A 19,064-nucleotide genomic window follows, 5' to 3' on the forward strand; every position below is an offset into this window, starting at 1 on the left:
AAGCTGCAGTGAAAGGTGTGATGGGATGCCAGCTTCCTCTTTCCCCAGGAAGAGTTACGACTTGCATCCTTTCCCTCCTGTCACAGGCTGGGTGCGAACACCCATATTTCCAATGAAAAGCTAGAGAAACTGGCTCCATCTTAGGGATCTCAAACACCACAAAACCGTGCCAAACTTGCCAGGCAAGACCAGGACTCCATGTCAGAAAGAGACCCGAGTCCTGTCCACATCAACCAGGGATGCTCTGTCCCCGCTCCAATTCCCCTCGCAACGGTTACGGCATTCAGAGGCACACGTGAGCCCTCAAGCAGGAAGTTTAATAAACCTTCCAAAATACCATTCATGCCCATTACGACAGATCCAGGCCATACAGCTGGTCTTGGTATCAACTCCATAACAGGCTGGCATCAAGAGTAGCATCCAAACTTATGATCCGGGGAGTCTGTGCCTCTGTCTGTCTGAAACTTGCCTCTACCAGGACAAGAGCTCAGGTCAGGAGCCCAGACTCCCCCCACACCCTCCCACCACCACCACCACCACTGCTGCTGGCTCATCACAGCCCGGATGCACCAGGGCACGGTGCAGAGGATGCTTCGGCGCTGGATGCTTCGGTAGGCCCCGAGGCTGCCAGCACTGCTTCTGGTGCAGCTGAGCTCTGCACAGCGGCTCTTGCTCCCAGCGGCTCCTCACCTCTCCCCACCAGAGGTTATAGCCAGCCCTCACATATGCTGGCAAAACCACTTGTGTAACCACCCCCTAACCTGGATCTGTCAAAGTGATCCACGCCGCCTTTAATGCTTTAAAGGATCCATCCTTGCTAAGCGAAGAGGCCTAGGGGCACAATTACCTGAGCAGTCCTGCCAGGAGAGTTGGTGGGATGGGGATGTCTGCCCTTGGCTTACCTGTGGCCAAAACCGAAATGGAGCCAGACCCTCAGACAGCAGCACCAGCATGGGAGGCAATGACAAACCCGCGGCAGGGCCCAGAGGCTGAACGCAAAGCCTCTTGGGGTGGAAAAGGAAACAAAGAATTGGGCAGTGGGGAATACAGAGGAAAAAGGACAGAGATGAGGAACGTGAAAACTAAGAGAAAGGGGTTGACCCAGTAAGAAAGTATAGAAGGAACTAGTAGAGGCATCTGTGATCCTCCCTTTCACTATGGGTAGAGAAGGAGTAGCAGCAAGACAGCCTTGCTTTCAGCTGTCCTGATCTGCCTGTTTAGTTCACAATATCAGATGGTATAAACAGCCCAAAGAGATATGACCATCCGTTAGAAACCACACGCCATTCAGAAGCCCTGGAATGAAGTTGACTTTGCAATCCTACAGCAAGCAGAGGAGGAAAATCAGTAGAAAGCCAGTGGGTTAAAAGGCAGGATCTCCCTCAGCACAGGAAACACAGCTTGCATTTAGCCGTGCTGCGCAGCTCAAAGACTAAAGCTTAAGCTGTGATATTAAGGTTTATACGGCTGAGAAGATATTGGCATTTGGGTAGACGTCAGCAATTCTTTCAAGCAAGTTACAGATACCGAGGGCTGGAAAGTCAGAAGTATTCTGCTGTGTAAAACATGACATGCCAGAACGTTTATTCTGTTGCAAATGATGCTCCACATGACTCTTAAATACCAGGCTTCTTGCAACAGAAAAAAAAGACACCTGACCCCATAAACCCCCACACACGCCCCCCAAGGTCTTGTCCAGTTACACCGATGCTCCCGGCTTCTTCTGCTCATCCCAATCTATGGTCCTTCGTAGGACATTTTGGAATTGCACAGCATCCACAAATCCTAATCCTATGCAGCTCAAGGGAGAAAAAGAATAGAAAAATATCTACTTTGGCCATTGTAACAGTCACGAGCACAGATTGGGTAATGAGCGAATTTTACTAGCACTGACGACAAAATCAGAGGTGATGCACGACCAGCTCTGTTTCCTGTTAAATGATCAGCTCACGTCCTCAACAATTATTTTAGCCCAGCGACCTCCTAAAAATGGCTTCTTGCTTCCCTGAAAGGCACACAGAAGAAGCAGGACAGGAGGAGGAGTAGGCCAGGATGGAGCTGCCCACCGCCAAGCTCTGCACGGGAACACGGCCAATTCCCACGGCACAGCGAGATCACTAGCTTCAGTGACTTTGCTTTAATGACCTGGGTGAGCTGGGACCCTGGAGGCCAGAGCTGCCCAACAGAGGTTGCTTTTAACCTTACTGAAAATAACAAGCTTTTTAGCTGCTGGCCAAATATAAAATGTCACTTGCATCCTAATTTTCAAGCTTAGGCATAAACGTTTGTTTTTCAGAAAATGTTCCGGAAAGCCTTTGCCTTCTGCACAGATGGATACAGCCAAGATCTAGGGAAAAAATCCACCGGAACCGATGAAAGTTGATCTTACCCCTTGTAAAATTATACTTATGACTTCATTGAATGTTAAATGTTACAATTAAAACTTATAAAATGAAAGTGGAAGATGGCTTTTTAAAGAGAGAGTGAGCGTGTGCATGCATGTATTATAGCCAGTACTTCTGCTGCATCAAAAGCATGTTAAAGTCATTCCCCTATTCAGAAATCAATATTTTGGTTAAATGTTTGTCTTGTTAAATTCTATTTTTAAATAAACTATCTCCAATCTGAAGCTAGAAAACGCTGAAACAGTTGAAAAAACAGGGAGCCAGTGTATCTTGTTTATGGCTAAAGCATGCCCAGCTGCATTAGGAACACAGAAGCAGGAGGGAAACACTCAGCCCCCCAACTTCGGGCCCATGGGATACCATAGGTTTAAGAAACCTTTTCTTCCCTCCCTACTAAAATTCCCAGTGCCACAAGAGGCAAAAGATAAAGCTGCAGCTCCTGTCCCAGGGGGTCAGGCTGGGGGTGCAAGGGCAGCACAACCACACTCACTACAAGGATGTGGTACCTCCCACTGCACATAAAGCTCAGCATCGCAGAGAGAGCAAGGCTCTACACCACCCCGAAATGGGCCAGGACCACAAGGCATGATGAACCTTCAGTTATTAATAACTTTCTTTGATCCCTAGAGAGATGACATTAAAAAAAATTCCATTTTAATTTCCCTTGAAGTTACTTGGGAAACTATCATTCTGACATAACCTTGGACATTCTTCGGTGCTTTTTTTTTAATAGCCCAGAATTCCCCCCGAAGGGAGCAGTAAACCAACTGTCCGTAAATGGAGATGTACTCAGTCACCAGTTGTATGCAAGCGGGATTAGATCATTGTCGTCATTTTTAAAGCATCATGGGCGTATGCACAGCACCACACAAATGAAGCTGCACCAGACAAATAACAGGTCACCCATCCAAAAGGGCTTACGTTAATTATGTTAATCCAGCATAGGCAGAGGAGTGTGATTAAACAATCTCGGCTGTCTGGGATTTGGCTGTTATCCAGCGACAGTCCAGCACAACTTGCATTTGAAGCATGTGTTTAAGGGGGATACTCTAACCAGTTAGCTTCAGCCAAAGCCGGGGCCCCAGATAGACGCCCCTCAGCACAGGAGCAGTCCCTGGACAGCATCTCCAGAGATGAATCCCTCAGAGGAGCCTGCCTCTCTCCTGACTGCCGTGAATCCAAGGATACCCACCTAGGGACTTAAAAGCAAGGTAGTAGTAACTGTAATTAAATGCCCAGAAGTCTCTAAGGGAGACACAGGAACCACAAGCTCAGTCCTAAGTTACACCAACTTGTTTTCTATATGCCTGTACAGGACATAACATACCTCTTAAGAGGGGAGCAAGACTCAACCATACTGATCCTCGCTCCAAACATTCAGGGTTAGATTTGGGCTCCCTCTTCAGCAACCTTGCTATAGAAAGGGGCTCGTCCTCCAGATTCAGAGAAGCCTATTACCTGGCTATGATTTAATGGTCACCTTCAAATCTCCCATTTCTTCACCTGTAAAAACAGTTGCGAGTGCAACCTGCTGAAAAAAGGATACAGATCCACAAGTAGCAGCATAGGCTAGTGCAGCTCAGATACTTCACAGCACCAAGGGGCTCAAACACCTGTTTAGTTCCTGTTGGTGACATGGTTCTGCTCTGTGATTTCTAAACAAATCTCATCTCTACCAAGTCACATGTCCCAGACCAGCAGGAAAGAAGATCCTTCAGGCTACTGAAGCCACTTTGTGCTACATATGCAGGTTGGGACTAACAAGCCTCTGACCTGGGTTGGAGTCAAGCAGCCTCAATGGCTCAGTATTGCTCCCTCCTTCCCACCACCCCACAGCAATGAGAACCAGGGCAGAAGGGTACAAAGAACAGAAGATGCAGGCCCTGCAAAACCAGACCCTCAACACTTTGTCCAGTTCCCCACCTTACAGCTGTAAGGCCAGTGTCACAGCACCAGTGTGTCAAGCATGTTTGTAGTCCCCAAAAGGCAGAGGGTGACATGTGGAGTGACACAGCAGGCTGTAGGCTTGACTCTGCTCCTGCCTTTTCAGCATAGCAATTGGTTATCTCAGCTTTGACCCAACTGGCAGCAGATCCTCACCTCTGCAGCCATGACCCTGCTGGTTTACTAAGCACCTGTTGTAACAAGAGCTCAGCTCATTTATTTGCTCCCTCTCTGGCAGGCTGTCTCCCATCCAAAGGCACCTCCCAGGGAAAGGGAGCAACGACCCTGAGTCACTGTTAGCAGGGACTGGGAACTCCATCCAACCACAGAGCAACTTTCACAGGCTCGCTTGGTCATATACATCATCTTTGGCAAGCAAACAACAGTTACATGCTATCTAAAACAGCTTCAGAGAGGAGCTGGCAGGAGAAGCAGTGAATCATCTGCTGAACTTGAACTGGTGACAACAGTAGTAGGGGCTCCGCTGTGCAGCAGCTGGGTAAGGCACTGGGGGTTGCAATGAACAAAGCCTGAGGCACGTCTCCTGGGATATGAAATAGCAAAGGTCCACTCAGAACATCAAATCCCATCTCTGCACTGACAGATGACAATAAAGCAAGACCTCAAGTCTAGAGGGATCCATTAAAACAAATTCCATTCCTCCCCACTCCCCCTCATATCTTTCTCAGATAACAAAAATCTCCATGACACTGTGGAGAAACCAGTAAGTTGGAAACACTCAACCAAGGATGAGACCCCAACCCTTCTTTTGCCTGCTCAGGGCAATAGAAAATAACCTTTGAAAAGGCAGGTCTGAGAAATGCTCCACTGCTAAGTCTCCTGGCCAGAAAACTGAGGCAGTGACTCATAGCTCTATTTCCATGCAGAAGACAGTAGAAACACGACTAGAGGCTGTGTCCAAATTCTCAGTCTCACTTGGCAACTGAAATGCTATGTAGGACAACTCATTTCTGTCTCAGCATGGGAGGTGGGACAGAAATCTGGCAGACAAAGCAAAGAAACACTCCTCATTCAGGAGAGGCAGGAATCGGAGTCAGGGCTTGGGAAGTGCCTGGCTAACGCATAGTGCAGATCACTTCTACAGAATTAGAGTTTGCAATCTGCCATTTCACAGAAAGGTAGAAATCCACATTTATACAAGCAGGCAAGGATGTGAAAGCACAGTCATCTCTAATACCTACTTCATGGTGGATAATCTCAATGTGGCTTGCTGAAAACACCAAACGTGTGTTTTTGCTCTACCTGTCATTCCCAGAACCTCAGCTCTAACAGGGGTGCTTTTTAATGAGCTCCTGACAGTTAATTTATTCAAGGTTTGCATTTCATTCCAAAAGCCTGACATCCCCAGAATCAAAAGCAGCAATGATTTCCTTGGATCAGCAAAACAGGGCAAATAGTTTTTATTTTTCACTCTAACCCGAGAAAAGGGAGGCATAATTCACCCTCACACAAAGGCACAAGTACTCTCAGCCATGTGGTTGGGAAGGAGTTCTGCTCTGTAGCTGTATACCATCATCCAATTCACAGTTGGAAGTTTTCCAGTTTATACAATGGCCATATGGGGCATTAAAAAAAAAAGGAGAAAAGAAAACACCACACAAAACCAAAAATGGCATTTGCTTCCCCTGGCACTTCCAACCTCAAGAAAACAGGCAAAGAGTAAAACAGTAGTCAGTAGTAGTCCTGAAATCAAAGAAACTTTTCCTTAGGAGCTTCTACTCAGTGCAGCATCATCAGCACCTGTGCTTAGTGCACTACGGGCAGAAGACAAGCACCAATGGGCTGGAGGCAGTAATTAGTGTTCTCAGCAAATATTGGGACCTCTTTAGAGGAACTAGGATCCTAGCATGTTCCCCACCTCTCTTGACACCACCTCCACTCCCCTACCCACTATCGAAACATACCGTTTGTGTACAAAACAAGCTTGCCTTGCAAGAAAACTGAGGCCACATGCATCCTGTGGTCTAGGAGACGACACACAGCAATGCCTCTGAGAAATGCCTCCCAGTTATTGATCAAAATAAGGAGCCTGAATTTCGATAGACATTAAAGACAAACTAAATGTAAGGACCCAGACTTCTGTAGACTTAGCAGAGATGGCCCACATCACCGTTTCTCCTGGATCTCTGTTTAGCTCCAGTGTAACTTCAGTTGCTTTCCACCCCGCCAGGCTAAGCGCACACTGCTCCTCACCTCTGTGCTTCACCTTCCCATTTCATTTTGCCTTTGCCAAAAACCTTTTTCTTGCTTTTGCTGAATGCAGCCTTTGCTCATGCGGATTTCCCAAACCCTCACCCGCCCCATCTTCAGTCACCTGCAACAGCTCCCCGGCGCCCTGTAGATTCAATCTCAAATTGCCTTCCTGGATTTCAGTGAGCATCGTGGGCTTTCTCTAGCATATCTTTATCTGGCACTACACCTCCTCGCTCCCTCCTACTCACTCCGCTCCTCTGGCTCAGCTCCGGAATTTACTGCCCCTCCAGGGCTAATAAAGTCCAAACTTGCTGATTTTAAGGCACGAAAGAAGTCTCATCTGTTTACTCAGACTTTGAATACCACAAGACAGCGAGACTAATTTATTCAGAAAGCTTTGCTCGAGCTGCTGGAGATTTGGGGGTGTGCTGAGTGAGAGACAGGAGCTCAGAGAGCTACACACAAGAGTATTCTATCAGCGCTGCACTGCAGCCCCATTTTCACTTGTTTACCCAAAATTTTAACTTCAGAGCTTTTATGGATAAGCAAAACCCATTTAAGACCACATTTATCATGTAACGAGACAGCCTGCCCGAATCTTTGCTCGTTGCCCGAGCCTGTGTATCTCCCCTTCCCCAATGCACTTTCCCACCAGTCCAAGGAGTGACCAGCGTCCTCCTATCAGCAGCAGGATCTGGCAGCCTGAAGGCAAGGCCAGGCTGACAGCAAGACAACCATCTCCAGCAGCAGGGAGATCTTTGACTGGCAGACGCCACTTCCCAAACACCTTTGCTCCAGGAGCACTTGCAGTTTCATGTCCTCAGCATCACCCTTGTAGCCTGGAAGCCACAATCCTGACAACAAAGCAATCAAAGTTGGCATCAACAAGGACAAACAACACACTCAGGGAGAAAAATTCAGTCTAACTAGGAGATGCAAAAAAAATAAGGAATTGTGGAATTCTTTGCCATTTCTGTTCTGTAGGCTATAAGCATAAATGAGTTTCAAAAGCTACTGGACTGGGGGCTCTAGGTGCCGCAGGGGGCATATTCCCTGTGCTGGGGGCCCCCAGGAACTGGATACGGAGCTGCACAAGGTATGATGTCCTCAGCCCATTTTTTGCACCTCACTCACCACTATGCACAGAGCTGATCTTACCTGAATCACCCAACCCTTACAGATGAAATAAAAATAGTTTGCAGAGGTGGAGCAGGGTAGTGCTAGTAGACAAGAATGCCACACACATTAACCACTCCGACAGAGGGAAGAGCTGTCAGCACCCACGTAGGCTACACTGCTTAGCAGGAATGCGGTGAAATTATTACGGTCTCACAGCAACAGCAGGGCACCACGAGTCAGAATTCCTGGGTCTATTTTGATCCTCCCATTTAACTTGCTTTATGACCCTAGAGACCTTGCTGAAGGAAGAGTATTTGTCTAACCCATGCTCAGCTTTGGTTTTGCTACTTCTTATAAGCCAAGTACCTCCAGGATGCTAAGCAGCTACTGAGACGCTGTATCAAGTTACAAGAGATGTGCTTTCCATTTGATACGTAATTCTCATGAACACAGGAGGGTAAGTAAATTTCGGAAAGACAAGAAGCATGTTTTACTAGATCAGATGACAACTGGGAAAGAAAAAAGTAAACTTGTGAATATGAGTGGTCATACTGGTCAGAACAAGATCCACCAAGCATGAAAGCTTGTGCAAAGTTTTCCAGCTGCCTCAGCTGATCAAATAAAAGTCATTAGCCCTCCCTACAAGCCTTTTACCTGCTGGCACATATGAGAACCTCCTCTTCTCAACTTCAGCAGAACTCCTGTAAATTTTTTAGTCTAGTTGGCTGCAATGTGGCCCCTTAGTCACACTACAAAACAGCATGCTTGTCCATCACAAATACTACTTTTACAGAGGACAAAGATCATATTGCCATAAAAAAATGCAATAAAACATCTTTACACTTACATTGCAAGCATGTGAGCTTGTGGGTCAAAAAAAGTGCAGGAGGGGGAAATTATTTTTCTTCCCCTTATTTTCACCACATCTTCTTGTAAGAGAGAGGAAATGCATCTAAACAAAATCACTGAGCTCCAAATGAGCAGAAAGCCAACAGGCAACTGTAGCTGAGGGCAGCAAAGCATTAATCAATGCTCAGAACTCTTCTTGGTAGGACCAGTCTGGGAGTAGGCAGTTCAGTTCCCACATGCCACCTCCCCTTTCAGTTCCCACGGTGCACACTTTATAACTCTGCAGACAGAAAGCTTTCTCTAGCAAGTATTTTTCTTTTGATGATGGGCCTGATTGAATTAGGATGTCCATATGCTGTTAGCTGATGGCTAACAAGATACAGGTGGTCTTTCATCATGAGGGTAATTGGTCTCTGCAGCAATGACTAATGCAGCCAAGTGTCCCAGTTGCCTTTTTTCCTAGTATTATTTCTTTTCAACTCTAATAAGTAACATCACTGTCTCGTACAAACAGTTACAGCAGGAATGGTTTGTTCAGCGCTAAGGATAGGAATGTAAAGCAAAATGCATGAAAACGTGAGACTGGCAGGGAGAGACAAGCCAGGAAAGAACTGGTGTACATCTTGCCTTTATCTAAAATCTTGAAAAATCCCCTTGTTGTTTCAATCTACTGCCTTTAGCCTGATCCTTCGCCTTGGAACAGGGTCAGTCTGGCTTAGCTGCAGTGAAGTGCTCCGAGACACTTAAGCCAAAGAGCAACATGACCTGTTGCTAACACCAGTCCGAAAGACTATCGAAATCCTCACTTTCTAACTGGCTAATAAAGGGTCAAATTTGGATAGCCCCCTCCAGACAAAAATCCTCATTATTTAAATCAAAAGGGGACTTAGTGAGAACAGGCTTTCTCTATGGAAAAGCCAAAAATCTCACTAGCAGCACAGTTAATGGACTGGCTGTACCTTGGCTAAGGGAAGCCGGCAACAGAATTTCCAAGTGCTTTTGAAATAGTAACACTGAAAGCAGAAATTTAGGAGCCAGATCCCAAACTTTGAGAGAGCAAGGCCAAAATTCAAAGCCAAAAGGAAAGCTTCTAGCTGAATAGCCCCAGACCACCCAAGCACAAGTATTTGCAACCCCCGGGCCCTTCAGCATACTAAGCGTCCTTCTCCCAGTGCCCATAACACCCACACTGCTGGCCTTCAGCATCCCCAGACCTGACTCTGAAATCAGTCTGCTCCCAGGGCCACACAGGCTGCAGTTTCGAGGGGAACTACCAGCAGTGCAAAAAGCAACATCTCATCCTTTCCCTGAGTCCACAGCTCTGCTGGTTCCCTCCACAGTGCCCACATGAAAAGCATAAGGAGGCCAAAAAGCCTCGAGAACTTAATGCCAGGGTGAATCGAATCCTTCACCTGAAAGAGGAACATAGCCTTCACCTCTCTGGCACAGTTTTCAGCCAGAGCTTCTGGAAAGCACCTGAAGGCCAATTTCACCTTTCTCAAACTCAGTTTAGGTTCTTTGCAGAACATTTTTTGACAGCAGATCCAGCTGGGAAGATGCAGCTGACCTGACAGCTAGTAAGTAACAGGTTAGTCAGCAGGGAAACACATTGGCATGACTGTACAGGCTGGTTTCCCACCAATGGTATGGACAGGGCTCAGAAATAACCAGGCAGACCTTTGGTCAGTTAAGTCTCAGCACTGACAAATTCACCAGGTGGGAGGTTTTAGTTTGTCACAGACCCAGACATACACTGCCCTCCCCTTGGAGCCCACACACCGCACCAGCGAAGGGCTCCCATTCACCAGGCTCTACTGATCAGCATGTAACAAGGCACTACAGAGCAATTAATGTCTTTTGCAAGACACCCACCACTTGTGGCCTCATTTCCAAGCACAGCTGCCCCTCATTCAGTAACCAAGTTATGCCAGGTTGGCCACCCACTTTCTCCTCCAGGCCCACCAGGTGCAACCACACACTTGTCATGGGGCTGCTCTGATGTCTCCACAGTAGCTCTGCCCCTTGGCTTCACAAACACCATTGGGCCATGTCACAGCTCTGATTCACATCATGCCGGTTCCCTTGGTGTTAACACCATTAATTTAAGAAATTACTCAGGTTCACATAACAAGCCTGTCACATTAGTCAGTGACTTTTTGGACATCTCACACCTGTTACACAGCCTTGAGAAAGCCTCACCTAGCATTTGATCTGCCACCGCTCCTCAGTCCCCCTCAGCGCAGCCTGTGAGGACAGCTCCTTCTGTCCCCCCTTCCCCCAGGGAGCCCTAAGGGAGCTCTGCTGAGCCTTGACCACTACATCAGGCAGCAACCTACACAGAGCCACCAACACACATCAAGGCAGTTGTAATAAAACTGCAACTTAACAGCAGCTTTGGCAGGTAAGGGCTGGCAGATCCCATGAGTCAAAAGACCATGGCTCAACATTTATGTCCAGGGCACTACTTCATAAAAAAACAAACTTGCAGGCATACAAAGGATGTAAAGGCAGAACAAGCCAGGCACCCAGAGCTCTAGGAAGCCCACAGCCACCCTGCTCCTGCAAAGGGCAGAAAATGGGTTCAGCACATCACCTGACTACAGAAAAGGCAGGTCTGATTCTCTTTAGGAGATCAGCAGATCCAGATATTCATCCCAGAGGGCACTGCCTACAAATATCACAGAAATGGCACATTGGCTCTTGGAACACGTGACAAAAGCCTGCGAGGCCGTGACAAGGCAGGCAGGTCATGTACCCACAGCAGAGAGCTCACATCCAAATGTAGTGTCTGTGAACAAGCTGCACATGTTCCTACACTGCCATATGAAGCACCCTATCCTCATATTACCATTACTCAGATAACTAAGCGATAGGAAGCCCCAGGCAGGGAGGTTTGCAGTCCAGCAGCCTGGCTTTTGCTGTGGGTCACAGCAGGTCAGTCATGCAGTGCACAGCAGCAGCGGTGGTCCAAAAAGGCTGCTGGGATCCCCTAACACCGCATCTCTGTGCTGCTGCACGCTTTGCTAAGCCCCGCTGACGTTAGGCAGCGTGTCAGGACATACAATAAGGCAGTATCTATTTGCTATTGTTGAGGCAGCGATTATCTTTTAACCCTATTTCCAAGGCTGCCCAGCGGAACAAGCAGACCAGCCCCTCTGATCCCCAAGACAGCAAAGCAGAAGATGACATTCAAGTCCTCTGGCCAATGCTTGAGCTGTTGAGGAGGTACAACACAGCCATCAGTTCCTGACATGATCAACTCAGCACCTTCTAATATATTTAATTAATTTCAAGACGCTTAGGACTAAGGGGTGTTTGATATATACTGGCCTTCACACACTTGCCATTTGAATGACGAGTAGCTCTCTCCCAGGGCACTGCTCTAAAGAAGCTGCCACAAAGAACAATGCATACATAAGGGTCTCCTAGCTTATGGTCACTGAAAATACACTATGAAAAGAGACCAACATTCAACAAATGAATTTAAAAAAAAAAGTCAGCAAATCCCTGATAAGTCAAATATCATCTGCAAAGTACACAAAAAAAGCAAAGTAACTCAGAAAACAGATCCTACCCTCAATACACTCTCATGCAAGCAGTCATTTGTGTTGGACCCAAGCTTTATTTACCCAGCTCATAACAAAAAAAGCTATCAGCAGAAGGTTAATGTAACTGGAGCAATTGCTGTAAAATAATGGAGCCCACAGCAGTTATGACTTTGTGTGTATATACATTTAATTGAATAAATATATCCATTCAGCTGCCTCCTTTCATAATTCAGCCTGCCTGCAATGGGAAAGGTTATTTCTATTAATTGATTGTTACTGCTCTAACACACCCTATACACTTGTTTATGCTTCCATTTAATTTTCCAGGATATTACCAGTGGCAGTGTAAAAGGGGACATGTGTAACCAAGCCAGCCCTGCTGACACACAGGAAATGAGAACACGAATCTCTCCCCAAAGGGGGATGATTTATTATAAAAAGGCTGCAGGTTATCGATGAATCGGTGGATTAGGCCAGTGTAGTTAATACTGGGATAGCCACACAAAGCCATGCAATTTAAGCCGATCTGTTAGTCCACAGGGAAAACACAAACAAGAAGCAAATCTGACGCTGACACCTTTCAGTAATGAGCTGGCATTGCTGCACTCCCGGTGGCAACAGCACTCCTTCTAGTTTCGTGTTCATATGTCGTTTTCCTCAGGCCCTTGGAGATTGTGGCACAAAGGAAAGGCTCTCCAAATCACCCAGAGGATGCATTTAACCAAGCAAAATGATTAGTGTTGTCAAGTCTTTAGGCTAAAAATACTACATACTTGTAAAAGCGCATACACCAGTAAAGAGAAAAGTATTTCTCCGGAGTGCAATTCGCACTCCGCGTGTCCACATGGACCGGGGACAAACCCACCGAGCAGCTCTTGGGTACTCGGTGGCACAGGGAAAATGCAACAGGTAAGTGACTTTTGTAAATGATCCTGAAAATCCCCTGTAAAAGACATAACAGAAAGAGGCTTTAAAGGTGAAAACAGTTAAAGAAAGCACAAGGCTGCCTGGACCTGAAGCAGACGAGCTCAGGGAAGCAGCATCCAGCAAGAAGGGCTGCAGTAAAGCAGGTCCTGCGGTGACATTTGCCAAATGGGCACATGAGCGTAGCAGGAGGAGCACTGCCAGGTTGGAAAGGCTGCGAGGAGTCGAAGGGATAAGCAGCCAGGACAGAGAGACTTCTCAAGAGCTTCTCCAAGACCTTCCAATCAACACAGGAGCAATAGGCTTTGGCAAAAGGCCTCAAAAGTCCAGTGATGTGACTGATGTGCTGCAAATAAGTGTTTCCATTCACTACAGTTTAGAAATGTTGGTTCAAACATTTCAGGAAATTCTAGAGAAATTCAAGGAAGGGCAAGACTGAGCAAAAGGCACTCATCTTTCCTGCAAGAGACTTTTCAGCAACCACAGAGACAAAACAAATTAGCAGGCAACTACTGAAAGACTAAGTGAACTTCCCTGCAGGGAAGTAAAAATAAAGTCACAGAACAAAGATATTCTACAGCATTGGGAAGGGACAGAAACAATGCCACATTTCACCATGTTTTTTGTGAGTATTCAGGGAGTACTCACCATCTTTCCATGGTACCAACCATGCTTCAGATATCAGGCTTTGTAAAGAACAGGAAAACAGATTTCCAGCATAGAAGCCAAGCATCTCAATAAAAACCCTGCTCTTTCAGTTCCAAAATAAGGACTATTTCTCAGAATTACATGGTGTGTCCCCCAGGAAATAGAATTTTGCAAATTTAGAAATGATGGGATACATTTGTTATTCTGAAAGGTGCTCTGACTCCTATTCTACAGCCCTTTAAATATAAGTTATGTACGAGAAAATTGGTTAGAAAAATGGAGTTTACCTTATAGATGCTTGGTGTGTTTCGATCTGATTTTTTGGCTTTTTCCTTAATGTCACAGAATGAGTTTTCACTTGTTTTCTATAAATCAGAAGACCTATTCCCTAAAGTGTTTTTTTTTTTTTTTTTTTTTTTAGCATTTATTGATGAACCCTAATATACGTAATATCAGATAAATATAAGAGGAACAGTTTCAAGGTTCACAGCAATTGCTTAACTTGCCAACAGGAGCTTCACAGTACAAATCTGAGTACCATTTTGTTGTATTGCCACACAAAATGTTAACTGAAACTCTGATTATTTCAGCAGCTTATGCTGGTAACTTGCTATTAACCCACAGCTATAGATACTAACTCTGATTTAATTCTTGTCAGTAGAGAAAATGCTTCCGCTTCTCCTAAATACAGAGATTGCTGTCACTTTGACTGACGTAAGCTACCATAAGTGATTTTTCAAACGGACAAATTTATCCCCAGAGACAGCAAGATTCCAGCTAAAGCATATTTGTCTTCCTCTGCAGCAAATCTTGAGCTGGTGCTTAAAGCAAGCAAGAGCTCACCAGAAGCGAGCTTAAGCAGTTTTCTGGAACCATCATTGCAAAAAAGTGTTTCTAGTACTGAAAGCGATGAAGTCCTGAACTCATTGGGTACACATCCACGAAGTTAGGGAGACACTTTGAGACAGTTTCAGCACTCGAGAGAAACTAACCCATTAAAGACCAATGCAGCATCCTTCCAAAGGAGCAGAACACGACACAGTCTGGCTGCCCCCCCTCCAACATCAATATCAATTTCCTGCATCAATAGGAGACAGAACAATAGCAACTTCCTCTATATAATAGAGCCCTTAATCACCCCAGACCATATTCTGGGTCCCAGAGGCTATTTATTCTCCTCTATAGGTAACCACATCCTAGACAAGGCACAACAACTTTTAACAGTAAATGTTATATGCTACAGGAAGTCCAGGAGGTGCATTATCACATTAATATACCACATTACTGCACTGGCTATAACCGAGCACACAAACCACTGCCGAGAGCGATGTGGGCACTCCAGTGACCAGAAAACACTCGCTAGCTCTTGTTCATCTGAGAGTCAGCAGATCCATATAACCACTGTCAGAGTCGGGTTCCCCCCCCCCCCAGATCAGCTCCGCAGTGCCTCTGATCCCCCTCCTAACAAAGTCCCCATAGATTTCAATAGAACTCAACTCAGCAAGACCCACCAGAAAAATCAACTCAAGAAAAGAGGAAAATGTCAAGTGAGTCATTAGCGGGTAAAGAAAGGAACTGTGTAGTAAGTAGTCCTCAACATGCTTTTCCTCCTCTAAAATAAACGATGCCACGAATTGAGGGAATCCTTTGACATTACTGAAGCCGCAGCAATAACGAGCCCTGCACAATCTGCAGGAGGGAGGAATTCCTCCACTCAAAATGATGAACACCGATAGATACACAGGTATCATTAGCCTACTTGTTCCAAAACCTGTTAATAGGAATTCAGATCTTCAGTATATCTGACAGCAGATACAAATTGAGATAAGCAAGCAAGCAAATAAACCAGCACCAAAACAGAAGATCTTCCCAGCTTCAAAGAGCTAAGAAAATTGCTGAATTCTGTCCAGCTTTGGCTGCTGTTACCAATATTACAGCTTGTGTGTTGAACAGGATCTTGGATGCTGAAGTGGAAGGAGAATACATTTCCCATCATTAGTGAGAGCAGACATGGCCCCACTATCTCTCTGTGTTATGGCACAAATGTGTTTTCTTTTGAACATCCATCCTTTGGTGCATGCCTGTGTGCATGTTTCTTTTTGATTTGATTTGCCCTCAGTTACCACAACACAGCCCTTTTCCTAGGGCTGGTTACTACAGCAACAGAATCTGTTCAAGTTTGGTAGCAAAATCTTCCAGGCATCAAAAAAAAAAAAAATCTAATGTATCCGCTATTAGCTCAAGAAACATGAAACTACATGTTGGCAGCCCATGCCACAGAGATATCTTTTTATAATATTTCTCCCCATCTCTCTAATTATAAAACCCCATGAATTCCCACCTCCTTGGCACAGCACAAACCTGAACAGCCTCTGACTTCAAAGGATGCATGGCAGAGGTAGACTGCTCTTCATCTCACATGTGTCTGTCATTGCAAAGAAGCCACAACACGCAGAATTTGATGGACTTCACTGCCAGAAATGCATTATATTCTACAGATGCTGTCTGCTTTCACTATACTTTCACTCACTACTTTTTAAAAATTGTGTGGTATGCATATCTGCATTCTTCTGCATACATACATTTACACTTCTACAAAGAGAGGTAGTTTTTTTTTTCTTCAGAAAGACTATATTAGATATTATATGAAGTTTCTCCACTCAACTCTTGTACAACTCAAAGGGAAGGAAATAAAAATCCTCAGTATATAGAGTTATTTCCAACTCACTACCTTGGGACACGAGCATTTTTATTGCAGGTGAACTATTACTAGCACTTAACTGTCAGGTAAGAGATGACTTCTTCCCCCCAGCTACAATACAGCCCAAATGCAGCACCTGAACTCAGCAATACTCTGAAGATGGCATTGACTGGTCAATCTGATCATAATAGCAGCCAGACAGGATGGAAAGCTTGTCCAGACTACCACCACTGTTACTGATGAGTTTATATCCTGAGGGAACAACCTACACCAAATTTACTCCTAATTTAAAATGAAGGAATTTACCGCAAAATGCTTTATTTAGTTACCTTAGAAGCAGACACTACTGAGTGAGCATGCTGCTACGAGAAAGCAAACTGGTAAGTGTAGCACAGTGACAATATACACTCTGCATTTATTTCCCCTGTGAAACAGAGGAGAATGAGCGGGGTAAGGTGCTCAGCCAACTTTCTGCTGAAAACTGCATTGATGACATCAACAAAAATATTCAGTTCAATATAAATCTGAGCAAATAATTTTCAAACATTTTAAACTGAGGAGTTTGACCTTACATCATCTTTTCACCCTGCATCTCTTCTCCGGTTTGTGAATACTTCCACCAGCTTCTTCACCATTTATATTCATTCACAAAATAGATTTTTCCTGTTCATTTTTTCCTGTTAGCTTTTGTTTTTGCTAACCAAATTAATTCTTACATCAAACTGCAATCAATCACTCAGCATCTGAAAACCTACATGTGATAGATAGGCTGGGACGGGGCAGATATTAAATTTCATTATTGCTATGGCTGATTGTCAGCATGTGCACACAGTCTTCTCCAACCCATAACTCATAGCTAGAAATACAAATGATCATTTTCATAGCTAAAGCCAGTAAAGCAAACTCCCCCCAAATGCTTGTTTTCTTACTCTGCCTGCAGAAAGGAAACCTATATGGTTAGAAGTATATAATATCTGAAGGAAAAATCACAAAGAAACCCTGAGCAAGCAGAAATAGTTTTTGGCAGTATTTTCCTAGCTACAATGAAATTGTCAACTTTAAAGAAATTATTTTAGCATGCAAGGTAAATGTACCCAGGGAAAAAAAAAAAAAAAAAAAAAAAAAAAAAAAAAAGAGAGAGAGAGAGAGAACCACCCTTCCTGATGCTCCTTACATGCACCCTCCTCAATCCTGTTCTGAGAAATGAAGCATTGCTTTAAAAGATGCCCATGGAATTGATTAAAAAGTTGCTCATTTTCTATACAGCTGTTTCATTATAATCTTAAAATCACTGTTAAATCTAGCTCATCATTTACAGTGTTTGCAAAGTTGCCTCAAAGAATTTAGTCTCATTATTCACCTTTGGGTTGTACAGTATCCTGTATTTTATACATCATCCTGCTCTATCCAGGGGATCCCTCACAAGCACTTACAGAGTGAAGTGTAGGTAAATAAGGATCCACGGACAAAGCTAAATGCTGAAATACTGTGATTTTATGCTCACTACAAGATGACATGGACACACTTTGCATATGTAGAAGAACCTTTTTAAGTAGAGGAGAAAAACACCTAAGACTGCCGTAAGTGTCTGTATAGTCAAGTCTTTCCAAAAGGCCTGCATGCTGTCCCAAGACACCACCACACAGAAAGTCAGTGAGACTGTTCGGCTCCATTGGCTATGGCCATATCACAGCTGTGTTCAGTTATGCTTGTGAAGTTGAGAAAAATGTCTTTGCAAAAAACAAAAGCTGATGCGACTGTCTGACAGTGAAAAGTCAAGCAAGGGATGAAGAGACAAGTGGACAGTTTTAGTTACTAGAAAAGAAACTATACTAACTAGTGCAGAAGGAACATATGAATGGCAGCACATGCTTCACTGATTTATTGCATTGAAGCCATTTATCTAGTGACAAGTCCTGCAAAAAGAAGAATGAGCCAAGCCATTTTTTTCAAAGAGCAAGTTTTTTCAAAGAATGATTTTGCCCACAGCATCCTCTTTAAAACTGTTGCAAAGGGGTCTGCCCCATAAGCTAAGAAAACTTTACCCCAGTTATAGACATTTCATATCTTAACCCTCTGGAATAATTTTGCAACATGATCAGAGTCATGAGTTCAACTTCAGGCTCACCGTGTCTCAAAATAGACCTCACCAGCTTCCGCATCTCATTCCATTACAGGGATCACATTATCTGAGGTCCAGCCACAACATGCCAGGTTGCAGCACCTATTCCGTAATAGGAACTTGCTTGCTAAAGTACGAAGGCAGTAATGACAAGATATGCACCTCCTCTTGGTCTCGTTATACAGCAATCACCACCCAGATGCTGGCAAAAGCTCCAGAAGAGAGGCCACTGGGGTAGCTTGAATAGAAAAAATTGATCTCAAGCTACTTGGAAATTCTGCAGCTAAATCTCATCCGTAAGCGACCAGTACCATCAGAATTTAAAGCAATTCGGGCAAATACAATAACAGGAGGCAGTAAGTGAGCATCTTTCTATTTGTCCACTAATCACTGTGGCTGTCAACCTTTGCCAGTGCTACAATAAAAGGAAAATATCGCTGTGCTTCCCTGCAAGCCGCAAGACACATTGTTTGCGACTGTTAGGTATAGAGAGACCAATGTCAAGTTGCCTTCACAAGCACACAGAAGAGGCCTTAAGGCATCACTTCTATTGGCAAACAAATAAGACAAGAGCAAGGTGTCAGAAGGCA

The 19,064-nt window shown here is 44.7% G+C and overlaps 1 protein-coding gene across 3 annotated transcripts in view; it reads right to left on the reverse strand.

Annotated features, from left to right (window-relative positions):
- Window positions 1-19,064, reverse strand: part of SLCO3A1 (solute carrier organic anion transporter family member 3A1) — a 154,902-nt gene that overhangs the window by 109,185 nt on the left and 26,653 nt on the right. The window lies entirely within an intron of this gene.

The sequence above is a fragment of the Dromaius novaehollandiae genome, chromosome 10, assembly GCF_036370855.1.
Source record: "Dromaius novaehollandiae isolate bDroNov1 chromosome 10, bDroNov1.hap1, whole genome shotgun sequence".
Lineage (NCBI taxonomy): Eukaryota > Metazoa > Chordata > Aves > Casuariiformes > Dromaiidae > Dromaius > Dromaius novaehollandiae.